Source organism: Anabrus simplex, chromosome 2 (genome assembly GCF_040414725.1).
Source record: "Anabrus simplex isolate iqAnaSimp1 chromosome 2, ASM4041472v1, whole genome shotgun sequence".
Lineage (NCBI taxonomy): Eukaryota > Metazoa > Arthropoda > Insecta > Orthoptera > Tettigoniidae > Anabrus > Anabrus simplex.
Window position 1 is genome coordinate 39,791,393 of NC_090266.1, and position 16,141 is coordinate 39,807,533.

A 16,141-nucleotide genomic window follows, 5' to 3' on the forward strand; every position below is an offset into this window, starting at 1 on the left:
ATAATAGTAATAATAATAATAAGAACAAGAATAACATTAATAATAATAATAATAATAATAATAATAATAATAATAATAATAATAATAATAATGTTCCGGACCGTCGTCAAATGTGCGGACCGCGCTGGAAACGGCTCCTGGACGGGTAATGACTAAGAATGCAGTCCGGCCGCTGGTTCAGTGCCGCCAACGCACCCAATATGACACCACGCCGGATCTCCTGAAGGATTTTATCCAGATTAAAAATGATTATAGGAAAATACGGTATGGCAAAGATTTACGGACCCAACTGACCGGGAATAATACCTGAGCCTAGCCCGGGAAGTACGAAATCGATTGCTGGAAAGGAAGATTGAAAATGGGAGGAAACGTGCCGTAATCTAATAGAAAACGAGTCAGATCGGGAATTTTGGTGGATTCTCGCTGAAAACGTGTCAGATCGCGAATTTCGGCGGATTATATATCTAAAACAATAAGCATTCAATTATAAATTTCAGTATAATACCGTAGCGAAGCACGGGTACCTTGCTAGTAGTAAAATAATAAGCATCATTGAGATTTTAAATTCCTGAAAGATCATAATACGAAAATAAATTTGGAATTAAAGAGGAAAAATGGGGGCAAATATTCCTTTGTAGGACGAAGAGTAAGGGATTGAAATAATTTATAAAGGAAAATGTGCGATTAATGTTCAAGTTCTTTGGAAAAGTTTAAGAAAAAGCTAGGTAAAAACTGATAGGGAATCTGCCACCTGGGAGATAGCAGATCATTGATGACTGATTGATTAATTCGTAACAATATTTCTTCAACTCCAAGTCGATTATGGCACAGTCCTTTATGAGTATAGTGAGTAACTGCTAAGCCTATACTAGCACAGAAGTCCAGCAAACACTTCCCATTCCTTTTAGCTTTTATATCTTCCCTACTTTTACCGATCACCTTCTAATATCCTCCAGTTCTATTTCTAGTTCTCACATTGGAATCGTCCATTAGAACTATCCAATCCTTGATGTCACGCAGTGCTTCATAGAACTTGTCAAATTCTTCTTCATCTTCACTCTCAAATGGTGAATATATTAAGACTGTTGTGGAGCTGGATGGAATAAGGAGAACTGTTCATTCTAATTTCACCAAAGCTAAATCTATCCACATCATACACTCATTTACGTACCTAATAGAAACTATGTCAGATGCCGTGGTTTCTCTGATATAAATAAATAAATAAATAAATAAATAAAAAATAAATAAATAAATAAATAAATAAATAAATAAATAAATAAATAAATAAATAGACAAACAAACAAATAAATAAATAAATAACAAAATAAATAATGAGGGAAATTTAGGAATGTTTCAAGAGAATAAGCGAGGTGATCTGCACCGAACTTGAGGAATTATATCTTTTGAACTTCAATTCAAAGTTTACGGACAAAATAAGAACTATCCTAGCAAGCGAGAGATCAATCGGCACTACAAACGTCGGGTATAAGATGCAATACTTCCGTAGATTTCGTGTAAACTACCTCTGTAATTTACTGCATTGTAAATTAGGAAGCTTCTTTTCTGGCAAGGGAAAGGCGTGCTCGGTTACTCGATAAGATATCATTTCAGTTCCCTGCCAAGATGTCGGAAAATACATAAAGAAGTGTTCCACATCCACAGAATACACTCCTGTGGTCAAGGACGGCCGAGAGTAGAATTATACACTCCTTTACACGTGGTGCCGATGTTCCACTCTTCCAGACGCCTTATGTCCTCTACAGTGGTGCAATTTTGTATTGTATCGTTACGTCGTACAAAGTGAATTTAGATATTTCTTGCCTCAAAGATGGGACTAGAATTATGGAACTAGTTCCTCGGAAGTGGTTAGTTACATTGCGGAGTCACGTCTTCTCTCCGTCGTCAATATGGCTTTATGACTAAAGGACGGAATAGTTCATTTTCAGATTTCCTTGAAGACGAGATTCTATAACACACGCAAAGCCGAACTGGCGAAAGAGTTTTGCAGTTCACCTGAACGGACGTGGGTTCGAATGATTGTCTCGCAATGTTGTAAATGACATGACTGGTGCGCTGAGAAACAAAATAAAAATTATAGACAGGTAATTTACCCACTAATGAAGAACACACTTGTAGTTGACTTTCTGACATTCTTCAGCGAATTTTGACGAGGTCAACTCCGGTCATCATGAATATAATCGATTACACTGCCTGGCCAAAAAACTGAACTACCCGGAAGGGAGGAGGAAATGAAACTAAACTTCAAGTGTTGAGAGGGTATGTGATGTTATTTCAGTGATTATAATATTAATTATAAAACAAAATAATTATTATATTTATGTTACTTCGCACTAACTATATTTGACGGTTTTTTGGAGACACCTAGGTGCCACAGTTTCGTCCAGTAAAACTACCGACACGAGGCTGACGTATTTGAACATCTTCAAATACCACCGGACTGAGCCAGGATCGAAACTGCCAAATTGGGGTGTGAATGCCAGTGCCTCAACTATTAGAGCCACTCAGCCCGGCAGTGATTACAAAATCAAGTAAAATTTACAAAGAACTTGGCAATACAAGCCAAGTTATCAGTATGACGTTGAACTTCCACTGGCCTGGATGCATGCACCGATTCGGTTGGGAAGGGTGTCAAAAAGCCTTTGTATCCTCCCCTGAGGCAGGCTGGCCCACAACTGTTGTAACTTGTCCTTGATAACCTGGATGCTGGAACTGGAACGGAGTTGACGTCCGAGCTGGTCCCACACATGTTCTACCGGGGACAGATCCAGCGATCTTGCTGGCCACAAGGAGGTACCTAACATCACGCAGAGAGTTCATAGAGACATGTGTCATGTGTGGACAGCACTGTGCTGTTGCAAAACGCACCACGTTACTCTGAAAAGAGGGGTAACACATAAGGACGTACCGTTGTGCCGTCAGAATTACCAGCTGTGACCTGAAGTTATACGCCATGGCTCCCCACACCATGACACCAGGAGCAGCACCGCTGTGCCTCTCCAAAACGTTAAAAGGATGGGACCTCTCTACAGATCGCCGCCATAATTGCAGACGAAGTTCATCGTGGGTAGTGGAGAGCCGCGATTCGTCACCGAACACAACGCGGCCCCATTCATCAGAGGCCCATGCTTTCCAGTCACTTCACTATTCCAAACGCAGCCATTTGTATTCATTTGCGTTGTGGTGTTAGCGACTGCCTACGCATGGGACGGTAATTCCCTAGTCCGGCTGCTGCTAGCCTCTGACCAATAATGAGGGTTGACACAGAATGTTCGAGGGATTCCGTTACTTGTTCTCGGATGTCAGGAGCAGATGAGAAGGGGTTGCATGTGCTTGGTGCACAATACGCCGATCTTCCCTTGTGGTGGTCGGATGATGGTCGACCGGAACCTTGATGACGAGCAAGCCTGCCCTCACTTTTCCACGCTGTCCTACATCCGGCCACTGCCACGTCCGAACGGCCCACCTATCTTGATACTGCACGGTTCGACCAGCCGTCCAAATGGAGACCAACAGTGATGTCCCATTCAAACTCTGTCAGTTGCTTATAACTCCGTCTTACACGAGTACGTGGCATCCGTGATCACTCAAAATCTTACTCTGTTCACGTCTTTTATATACTCCACAAGGCCCGGTATCGAAACTAAACACGTACAGAACTAATGCAGTCTGGTGGCCGTTCTACCTGTCAGAGAGAATTGCAACTCTAATCATTTACATACCAACCGATGTTATGTGTTTTGCCATTTCTTCTGGGTGCTTCAGTGTTTTTGTCAGGCAGTGTACTTTGATAACCACTATATCAGCACTTGGAACAGAGCAATGCTTTCAGATTCACTTTGCATTTACGTACTTGGTTGGCTGCTTAGTAGTCAGCGAAGGCATCCTCACAATCACCGAATTGCCATCAGCAGAAGCGGATGAAACGTGTCAAGGTCGTCATGATTAGCGAGAACCTCACCTGTCGTGGATCCGGCCCCATGATTTAGGGATAACGATCCGTTTTCGTATCTGAAGGCCCCGGGTTCAGTTACAGTTATATTTAACTGTATGTGAGAGCTGGTTCAAGGTCCGCGAAGCCTGGGTGAGAACATTTGAGGAGCTCTCATGCGGTGAAACTCATACCATGCTCACTACGTAATCTATAGGTCATCGGGATGAGAAATCCAAGGCCCACCAAGGTTTCATTTGGTTTGATTTCTCCAGTTGCAGAGCATTTGTGGCACAGTATTGTGTTTCAAGGTAAAATATTTGGAAAAAATTAATACATCCTGTGTTTCTCTCTCCTAATATAGGTGCTGAAGATGGCGGTATTTGATGTGCTGTACCTTATAATTTTATAAGCGCTAAGTGGCATCGAAACAAGTAATTTCACGATAACAATATGCAGTAACGTTCAAAAATATAATTTCCCTGGACTTTATGAACAAGTGATGTACCTCAAACGTAAATGTAAACTACAAAGTGGAATCCAAACATTTTGTAATCAACTCACAATTTACTTATAATTGTTTGTCATCACAAAATTTACCCGTGTGTTAAAAAACCACAAGATTTATACTAAAGATTCTGTTCAATGTAAATCGAAAGCACGATCACAGGAGCGCATCCTTCTGAACAGATATTATTTTCTGCACCCCGCCGCTGCAGTATAACATCATGAAACATGGCGAGTTTCTTCACTATGTGGGATGTTACCACAGCGAAGACCAGGGCATTGAACTTTGTTCGAGGGTTACGGTCTTCGATTTTGTTAATTCAATCGAGGGCGGCACGGTGTTCAATAGGGATGAAAGTCTATTTCATTATGGATTCGTGTCAAATAGGGTACTATCATTGGCTGGCCGGGGTAATTTTACTATCTGGTCTTACACCACTCAGAGAATTATTATTATTATTATTATTATTATTATTATTATTATTATTATTATTATTATTAAATGCATTGCGATTTTGATATATTCACATGGCAATGCTCACTTATAATTGCATGGCAACGAATTAAAATTAAAATTAATACATAAATTACATGACAACAGAAATAAAATAAAAAGTCCATCAAAACAAAATATGGCGAAAAATTATATCGACACAAGAAGTTTCAAGAGAAGAAAAGGAGTAAAACAGGACGTATGTCAAAATAACGAGCAGAACAAATCTTAGCAGTTAAAACTTGCATAGGAGAAGTTTAGGCCTAACAATTTAATGAAAAATCGAAAAGAAATAAGCTAGAAATTTTCTGATATACTTAATCGAAACTTATTACAACGTAGAGGTTAAGAAATTCACCCACTATGTATACAATATTCCATGATAAGTAGTCAGGGGTACCACAATGGTAGTTTCAACGCTACCACATACACATTCACACATAACTTAAATATTACCACTGACTTAACACTTCGGCGTTCAGTTGATTGAGTGGTGCAATGACTTGACGTTGTTTTCCTTTTACTTTTTGCGGTTGACCGGTGTTGCGTAGGTGGCATCCCTCTAAACCCCAGCGTCTCCCACCTACGTTTTTCTGTCCTACTTGTCACACTACTTCTAGGATTGAAATCATTAGCACGAGCCTTGCGGACTTTCGCTGTACCATCTCTGTTTAGCACAGCTCCCATACGGCTGCTCCATATTTATGGACTGCCCTCACGAATGATAAACAGCTCAGTGCCTTCACCTGGGAACCGCTGCCCTTAAGAATCTTCATCACGTAGTGCAAGGACTTGTACACGTTAAAAATTACACTTCCTACCTATCCCATTTTAGATACTAGTTTTTACGTGGATTCGTAAGGACTATGCATGAGCCTCTCTCTACAAGAGCGTCCGATCCAGGACGGTACTGAAAGTTCTCCTGCCTATGGTTCTTACTGGGACGTAAAGCCAATAACATTATTAGTACTTCCCCACTCTAATGAGAATGCATTTTCGTGTATTTGTTTTCATTTTGTTATTTAGAATCCGTTCAGATTAAATTGTAATAACCTGTGTTAGCCGGCCCTGTGGTGTAGGAGTAGCATGCCTGCCTCTAACTCGGAGGCACCGGGTTCGATTCCCGGCCAGGACAGGGATTTCTACCTGGATATGAGGGCTGGTTAGAGGTCGACTAATCCTACGTGCTTACAATTGAGAAGCTAACTGATGGTGACATAGCGGCCCCGGTCTAGAAAGCGAAGAATAACGGCCGAGAAGATTCGTCGTACTGACTACACGACACCTCGTAATCTGCAGGCCTTCGGGCTAATCATCTATCATTTGGTAGGCCAAGGCACTTCAGGACTGTAGTGCCATGGGGGAGGGTATTGCGGAGTTACTGTAGTTACTGTATATTATACTAACGTCCTCAAATAATCTGCAGTCACTTTGGATTTCGTTCGGATGATCGTTCCTAAACGTCTTAAATTGAAGTGGCCCAATAAGATTATACTGTAGTACTCCGGACGCTACAGAAACTTCATCGGAGTCTGCCAAAAGTTGACTCGGATCCACAGAACCACCCTATTATCAACGTTTGTTTCTACAGATTTCCGGATCGGAATGTCATGTGGTACTATATCAAACGCTTCAGAAAAAAAAACCAGTTGCAATAACTTTAACTTACACGACTTTATCTAGTAATTCGCTGATGTCCTGGAAGAGCGAAAACATCTCGCTCTTGCAAGAGAATAGTTTTCTAAATCCATGTTGACGGTCATTAATCAACAAATTTTTTCCATTGTTCCCTTAGATATTCAGAAACAAGGAGTTTTATTTGTTTGCATATAATGGGCCTAGAGTTGTCTATTAACAGTCTGTTGCCCCTTTGAAAATGGGATCTAAAGTTGTTCTCTTCCAGTCATTTGGAATTTGAGTTTTGTTGATAGATCCGTTCAATAGTACTTCCAAGCAGCGTATGATGGATATCCCTCCCAGGTTCACAACGTCTCCAGAAATATTAGCAGGCATTTTCGACTTATATTTCTTGTTTAAAAATTACAATGCCTCGCAAGTAAACTGTACACCTGCTTCCAGTAAGCATGTGGTAAATTTGACGAACGTGTTCAGACAAACTACTACAAACTGCAAAACAACTTCCAAATATAGAATAAGTATAAAGCACCAGCGATAGGATGTCAACATCCCTCGTACTGTTCTGAACACCTAAAGAACTGGAACTGGATCTGAAGGGAGCATCACTTCTGTTGTTGAGTTCTTGGTCTATTCAAAACAAATACAGTTTGTCTTGACCAAAGCCTTCGGACATAGGAACGTACATTTGCAATTAAAGTCATTCCACAGTCCGCCTCTTGACGCCTGTATGTGTGTGACACAAGGAAAAGTACCTGCGATCAACCTGCATCACAGGATCTTTATTTTCATGTTCCATTATCTTATACGCATCATTCGTGTGAACCTCAATACCAGCCTATGCTTCGCTACTCATAAAGGAGTTCCTGTACGTGTCACAGGACACACCATTTCCGTTCCGTAATGTGTAGGACATCGATTTTCCTCTTCTCGGCACATGCAGCACTCCGGACTGTGATTCCAGAGGCATCCTTATTTGTTCTTAGTGTGAGATGCAGCTCCGTTTGCAGAAATGCCTTCTCACACCACATCATCAAGAAGAGAATTGGAGTGAGGTGTGTATACTACATTTAAAACTTCAAAGTATCGTGAATAATATCAGCGTTTCATGGTCTCATATTTCGTACGTACTGTGTGTTTTCTCGTTATGACTTCAGATATTACAGTCGCGCATCCTACCAAAAGCCCTGGTTAAGGGGTTGGGGGTGATTGCGAAATACCAAGCTTTACGCAAGTTACTTTCGCCTTTGGCTTGTTCACCACAGAAAGTTTTTTGAAGATTGCCGTTTGGAAGCCCGAAGGCTTCTCTCGTGACCTAATAAACCTCGGTAGAGTGGTGGCTTTCTGAGCTCAAGTCGGCCGGGTCAGTGCAGTGGTATCCGCAGTTGCTCAAAGATGTCAGCCTGGGATCAGTAGATTTTATTTGCTATTTTGTTTTACGTCGCACCGACACAGATAGGTCTTATGGCGACGATGGGAGACGAAAGGCCTAGGAATGGGAAGGAAGCGGCCGTGTCCTTAATTAGGGTACAGCCCCAGTATTTGCCTGGTGTGAAAATGGGGAAACTACGGGAAACCATCTTCAGGGCTGCTGACAGTGGGGTTCGAACCCACTATCTTCCGGATGCGAGCTCACAGCTGCGCGCCCCTAACCGCACGGCCAACTCGCCCAGTGGTCAGTAGATTTACTGGCACGTTCGAGAACAATTGCAGGACAAAATTCCGGTACCTCGGGGTCTCCAAATACAATAGATGTATTTAGTAGGATGTAAAATCAATAACATTATTATCTAGCCATCGCTGCTTTGGTCTTCCCTCCGTGGCTGACGGCATTATTCTCCTTGGGTAATCGTCCTTCTCTACAACACAACCAAATCGTTTCGTGTCACCGAAATATCACCGGAAAATCCGTACATTCATAATATATTTTCAGAATTGAGGTTTGGTGACCAACGGATCTTTTATTTAATTTTATTGTGTAAATGCAAAGTGTATTACATGTCGAAAACACACGTCTGGGAGTGTCGAATGGGCATTTTTCAGCTCTTCAAGAGTCTGAGTTGAGCCATGTTAGAATCTGGAATATTAGTATCTGGAGACCAGATCAATGAGGGAGCTAATTCGCATGTTCAATCCCCATGTACCCTATTAGCTATTTACAATTTAAATTGAGTGAATTTCATTTAAAGTAATGCAGGGTACTTAGTAATACACCTTAACAGCGTATTATGGGCACAAGAACATGTGAGACAATATTTATAATAATGGTGTATCAACAGAAGTATCCAAAACCTGTAGATGTGAATTCGAGATGCATGTCCTCCTCCAAGACATGAAACAACATTCTGCAGTTTGCGTACTTGCTATAGGACTACCCTCGGCAGCAGCTAGCTTTTCTCTAACCAGAACTCGAATAAGCTTGAGTGGGCATTTTCAAGTAGGAAAGATCGTAATATGGAGGACAAATTAGGGCACATATTCATTTATCGGACGAGGAATAAGGGATTGGAATAATTGATACGTGTAATGTTCGATAAATCCTCAATTTACATGACAAAATCTAGATAAAAGATTGATAGGAAATCTGTCACTTGAACGACAGCCCAAAATGTAGGTCCTTGATTGATTGATTGATTGATTGATTGATTGATTGATTGATTGATTGATTGATTGATTGATTGATTGATTGATTGATTGATTGATTGATTGATTGATTGATTGATTGATGGATGGATGGATGGATGGATGGATGGATGGATGGATGGATGGATGGATGGATGGATGGATGGATGGATGGATGGATGGATGGATGGATGGATGGATGGATGGATGGATGGATGGATGGATGGATGGATGGAAAATATGGGCATTAACTACGAGTAATTTGTTGGCTACTGGACAGAATTAATTGAAATAGTTATTGCACAGGTAAGGAAGTTGATGTACAAGGATGGATCAAGAAGTTCCTGGACTTGATCGGTAGTACGCCAACAGATGGCATCACAGGGTTGCGCCAACAGTTGCCGTTTTTCCCAGTTCAAGGTAAAATGTTATATTTGCTCGTTGTTTCACTTTTCTACCCATGATATTATTGCAGATTACCCACACCAGTATTACAACTGCCGATATTAGCATGGCGGTGCCATACTGTAGGTTACTACAGCTGCCAGGACAATCCTGTGCTGTCATTTCTTCGATCACAACAGAGCTAGTCCCAGAAATGTTGGATCCGAACTTGTATATTATTAATGCAGTACCGAGGACACTGATGTTGACCTATTTCGGTTAAACTCAAAGAAGTCAAAGGGGTTGCACTCTTATAGTGCTTATGCGCATTATGAGTGCAAGCTTGGAGAATACGTACATACACCACTATAGACTGTTATTCATTTCAGCATTCGGTCTCGAAGTCCACGTGAAATATTAGTACCTCCACCACCTTCTATTTGTAATTATCTCCACGGCCCGTTTCCTCTTACACTTCTTAGTATAAAATAATTAAAAACACAGTCTAGTCCCTATCACTGAGTACATTATTTTCCTAGGTAACATATCGTCTTCCATTGGTATCATATCAGCTTACCTCGAAGCGTACAGCTCCATTCATCAATCTCATTCTTTACTTAGCTCTTACCTCCTCATCTCGAGTACCCTCCTGCCATTGTTCCCTGCTGTTTTTACCAGAAATCATTCTCGATTCTTTCATAATCTGTTAATTCCATCTTATGGATAAGATATCCTGAGTCCACCAAGCTTTCACCCCCGTACTACAAAGACCGATATAAACATGGTTCGCGGTGAGTTATTGTAGTCACTTCGTAGCTCGTGAACCTCGGGCAACGACTGAGTGGCCCAGTAAGTGGTCCTAAGGTTCTGGACATCAGTTACTAATATATGTGGGAAGGCGCCTCGGACATAATCTTGCGGCATTCCTTGTGCTCATGTGACTCGGTCTATCGAATCCACCCGTTGTTCCTAAACCGTTAGAGGAGAAATTCCCACTGGGACTACGCGTAAGTAAGGCTATCCCTTAATTCACAGAATTTAGTAATCCTTGAAATGATTTTCCATGGTTTACTGTTTAACGAAAATAACATTCTGGGATGGTAACTTCCTGAGTACATGGCTGGTTCCTTTTTAATTGCAGTCCAAGTTACGAACCAAGAACTCCATATTATGATAGATAAACTAATTCAGATCCAGGTTTCGTCACAAAGTACATAGCATTCTTCGAAAGCTCCATCTCATTTTACATTCCTGAAAAGGTTTATATGTGTTTACGGTCTGGCCTTTGGTTTCTATTACGACTTAGATAACGTAGAAGAACAAATTAGCCAGTACAGCTGAACATACAGCAACTGAGTACGTAAATGTTATTTAATAGTAAAGAGGGATATCAATGAAACGCTTATTAGGTTCACTGAGCGAAATTTTACAAGAGAAACAAAAAGTGAAAAAGGCGAGTATAGTCGGTATTACATTACTCTTAGAACCAGGCACCGCGAAGAATGAGATAATTTCTGAAACGGTTTTAATGAAAATAGGAAAAACACTTCGGATATGAAACAATTTGATCCGCACAGCGTGGTAAGTTAACTGGATTTTCTATAATTGCATTGAGTTACATAAATTATAGACCTTCATTGTAACGTAAGGAAACCAATGTTTTTACAATAAATATTGTACTGTAACGTGTAGGCGGGTAGGTAAATGAAAATACAACTGGGATTGTTTCTTCTAGCATGTACTGACTAAGTAATAATTGCTTGTATAACTAGACAGGCACTCACTTCGTGTTCTCTCCCTGCTCTCGCTAATTCAGTCACACTTTTATTCACTTTCACTTACAAACTAAAACCATCACACTGCACACTCTTCTACAGATGTCACATAGATTCTACGTCAATTCATAATTACGTTGACTGTACACTTCCACACAGTAACACAGTCTTACAATTCTGTATGTGGTATACTGTCCGTATTATAATCATTATAAAATATCAAAATGAACCTGAGCACGAAGGAAAGCCAGCCTTAACATGGTATGTCCATAATTTTTACAACAACATTGTAAGTTTACATGTATTGATTTCATAATTTTAACACTTGGTTCCTTTTTTTCTCATTTTACAGTTGACGTCAACAGGGCTACAAATTTAAACTCATTTTTAACTCATTTTGACGACACACTTATGTGAAATTAAATTTAAATATTAACACTGATGTTGGACCTTAGTGTCCGAAAACCGGTTATGTTTTAATAACGTGTGTGCTGATACGACTGTATATATATCAATAATAATAATAAAATACTGTCCGTACACTAGCAAGGGAATTCGTTCATTGCTCCTTGCCACTCATCTGCACTGTCCCACACAGCACTGATAGCACTCAGTCGTCAGTGTCCATTGACTGAACCAGTGCTCCATAGCAACTGACTGAACCCAACTGAAACACTTACAGAATTGAACAGATGCAGCTCGTCGGGCATGCCTCCAGATACTACGTGTGAGAAGTCTCTCTAGTCCTATGGAAACAGAAAGTTGTGAGTTCACCTTGTAGTTCTTTCTCAAATCGCTGGGAGGCCACCAGTGCGATAACGGAGCGACGTCAGAATGGTGGCAGAGAGACCTGGCCTTCGGCACCTGACTCGTCCCTGTCCGTTTGCTTCAGCGACGAGCCACAGAGGCTCTAACTAGTTTACGTAACTCGCTTCTGGAGCCAGGCCAGGTTGCTCCTAGCAAGGCTTTACATTAAAATGGTGGACATCGTCCCATCATACTGGGGTTAAAGCCATGTGCAAATTGCAGTTCTTCATGTTTAGCACTCATATCTTGCTCCATTAGCACACTACATATGATCTCTGGTTATCCAGTGTTGTAGTAAGTGAATGGCACCTAAGTAGTATAATAAGCGGGTTCGGGCGCCACCTCCACCTCAGGCTCCCAGTGGCCACCTCCACCTCCACCTCAGCCAGAGGCCTCCCAGTGGCCACCTCCACCTCCACCTCAGCCAGAGGCCTCCCAGATGCCTCCTCCACCTCCCGCGGGAAATTTGAATTTGTAAACAAAGCCACGTGCTTTTTGACAGCTGTCATCGACAACAACGCATCGCAAACCTCAGTACTGCCATCTTGACGGGCCTAAACCTCAGTAGTGCCAACTTAACCTAACTAGCGCGAGGTAAACAAAGCCACGTGCTTTTTGACAACCACGTGCTTTTTGACAGATTTGTAAACAAAGCCACGTGCTTTTTGACAGCTGTCATCGACAACAACGCATCGCAAACCTCAGTACTGCCATCTTGACGGGCCTAAACCTCAGTAGTGCCAACTTAACCTCACTAGCATGAGGTAAACAAAGCCACGTGTTTTTTGACAGCCACGTGCTTTTTGACAGATTTGTAAACAAAGCCACGTGCTTTTTGACAGACAACAACGCATCGCTAACCTCAGTACTGCCATCTTGACGGGAATAAACCTCAGTAGTGCCAACTTAACCTAACTAGCTCGAGATAAACAAAGCCACGTGCTTTTTGACAGCCACATGCTTTTTGACAGCTGCCATCCGCCATCTTTAAACTACAGAGCGCTGTGCTGCCCTCTTGCGTCACCAGTCATCGGCAGTGCTGCCATCTTGGCGGGCCTAAACCTTAGTGCTACCAACTTAACCTCACTAGCTCGAGATAAACAAATCCACGTGCTTTTTGACAGCCACGTGCTTTTTTGACAGCTGTCATCCGCCATCTTTAATCCATAGAGCACAGTGCTGCCCTCTTTAGCTACTTACCTTTGAAATGTGGTGGCGGATAATTTGAAAAATGCTTTTTGACAGCAGCCATCTTGCATCGCAAACCTCAGTGCTGCCCTCTTTAGCTAGATACCTGTGGTGGCAGGCAATTCCACGTGACAGCAGCCATCTTTAATCAAGAGAGCACCGTGCTGCCCTCTATGTGGTGGCGGTAAATTGAAAAATTCCACGTGCTCTTGTTTGGAAACAAACTCACGTGCTTTTTTTTGACAGCTACCATCCACCATCTTTAATCAACAGAGCACAGTGCTGTACTCTTTAGCTAGATACCTTTGAAATGTGGTGGCGGCAATTTGAAAAATTCTATGTGCTCTTGTTGGGAAACAAAGCCACGTGCTTTTTTGACAGCTGTCATCCGCCATCTTTAATCAATAGAGCACCGTGCTGCTATCATGCGGGCAATTTCATCACCTATCACCCGCCATCTTTAATCTACAGAACACCGTGCTGCCCTCTTTATGGCTACTACCTTAAGCATGTAGTAGCGGGCAATTTGAAAAGTTCTGTTAGCTATCATCCGCCATCTTTAATCAAGAGAGCACCGTGCTGCCATCTTTAGCTAGATACCTTTGAAATGTGGTGGCGGCAAATTGAAAAATTCCACATGCTCTTGTTTGGAAACAAACTCACGTGCTTTTTGACAGCTACCATCCGCCATCTTTAATCAACAGAGCATAGTGCTGCCCTCTTTAGTTTGAAATGTGGTGGCGGCAAATTCCACATGCTCTTGTTTGGTAAACATAGCCACGTGCTATTTTGACAGCTATCATCCGCCATCTTTAATCCAGAGAGCACCGTGCTGCCCTCTTTATCGCAGTAGATGTAAATTCGTCACCTGTCATACGCAGTGCTGCTATCTTTAGCTAGATACCTTTGAAATGTGGTGGTGGATAATTTAAAAAGAAAAATTCTACAGCAGTCCTCTCTCGACGCTAATTGCATAAGATGGCGGCTATACATGACTCCTTAAGGGTGCTTACGCAAGATGGCTGCTATACACAGGTTCTTTTGAGACGCCCTTGGGATGCTTGCGCAAGATGGTGGTTATACAAGGCTCCTTATGAGACATCCTAGTGATGCTTGCGCAAGATGGCGGTTGCTCTTATGAGGCGGCTTAAGGGTCCTTGCACAAGATGGCTAGAGACGCCCTAAGGATGCTTGCGCAAGATGGCGGACACAAGATGGCGGCTATACACGTCTCCTTATGAGACGCCTTAAGGGTGATTGCGCAAGATGGCTGCTGCTCTTAGCTTAGAGGCTAACGTGTCGTGCTAGTTCGATTCATTAAATTTAGGGCTTAAATGCAAAATGTTAAATATCTCGAAAGCAGTGCACCGTAGAGCAAAACGGACAAAATTTTTCTGCCTAATACCTAGGTTCGCAGTATGAGGAACAAGAAAATCATAGTCTAATGATGGGATCAACGGTTCGGTTCCTACTTAGGCCCTTTGGCATTTGCTCTGTTTTAGCTTGTATTGAAGCGAGTCTTCGTAACATGATCAGGTTTAGCTATGGTAGAGAGTATAACGTGCCGTGCAGGTTCGATTCATTAAATTTGGAGGCTTAAATGCAAAATGTTAAATATCTCGAAAACGATGCATCGTAGAGCAAAACGGACAAAATTTTTCCGCCTAATACGTAGGTTCGTAGTATCAGGAACAACAAAAAAAACATAGTCTAATGATGAGATCAACGGTTCGATTCCTACTTAAGCCCTTTGCCATTCGCAGCTATCTATTTCTACAAGATGGTGGCTGCTCTTATGAGAAACAAGATGCCTTGAGACGTCCTAGGGATGCTTACGCAAGATGGCAGACACAAAATGGTGACTATACATAGCTCCTTATGAGACGGCCTAGGGGTGCTCGCACAAGATGGCGGCTACTCTTATGAAGAAAGCTAGCTTAGAGGCTACTGCGCAAGATAACAGCTGCTGTTATGCATGTGGTGGAGGGCAATTTGAAATTCTATGTGCTTAATCAACAGAGCACCCTGCTGCCCTCTTTAGCTGAAATGTGGTGGTGGATAATTTGAAAAATTCTTTTGACAGCTATCATCTTTAAACAAAGGCGACTATACATAGGCTGTTAAGGCCTTATCATTCTCCTCCTCCTCCTCCTCCTCCGCCTCTTATGTCAAGGCATAGCTTTATATCGAACAAGTTTAAACCTGCATCGCGAAGGCAAGCGTGTGCAGCGATAACATTATTGTGCATGTTTAGACTTTCGAAACATAAGAAGAGTAGAATCAAACGCTGTACTCGATACGACATGTGATCAGAACATTGATTGATGCGTTCAGAAAACAAAATAAGTGATCAAGACTAGAATCGAACAATGTACTCAATACATCATGTGTTTAGAATATGTCAGGGGATACGCTTGTTCTAAGAAGATCAGATTGAAACATAACAAGACTAGAATAGAACACTGTAATCGATGTTGTTAACTTCAACATGTGATCAGAACATTGATTGATGTGTTCAGAACACAAAATAAGTGATCATGACTAGAAAGGAACACTGTACTCGATACAACATGTGATCAGAACATTGATCGATGTGTTCAGAACACGAAATAAGTGATCAAGACTAGAATCGAACCCTGTACTCAATACAACATGTGTTTAGAACATGTTAGGGGGTACCCTCGTTCTAAGAAGATCAGAATGAAACATAACAAGACTAGAATCGAACACTGTAATCGATGTTGTTAACCTCAACATATGATCAGAACATTGTTTGATGTG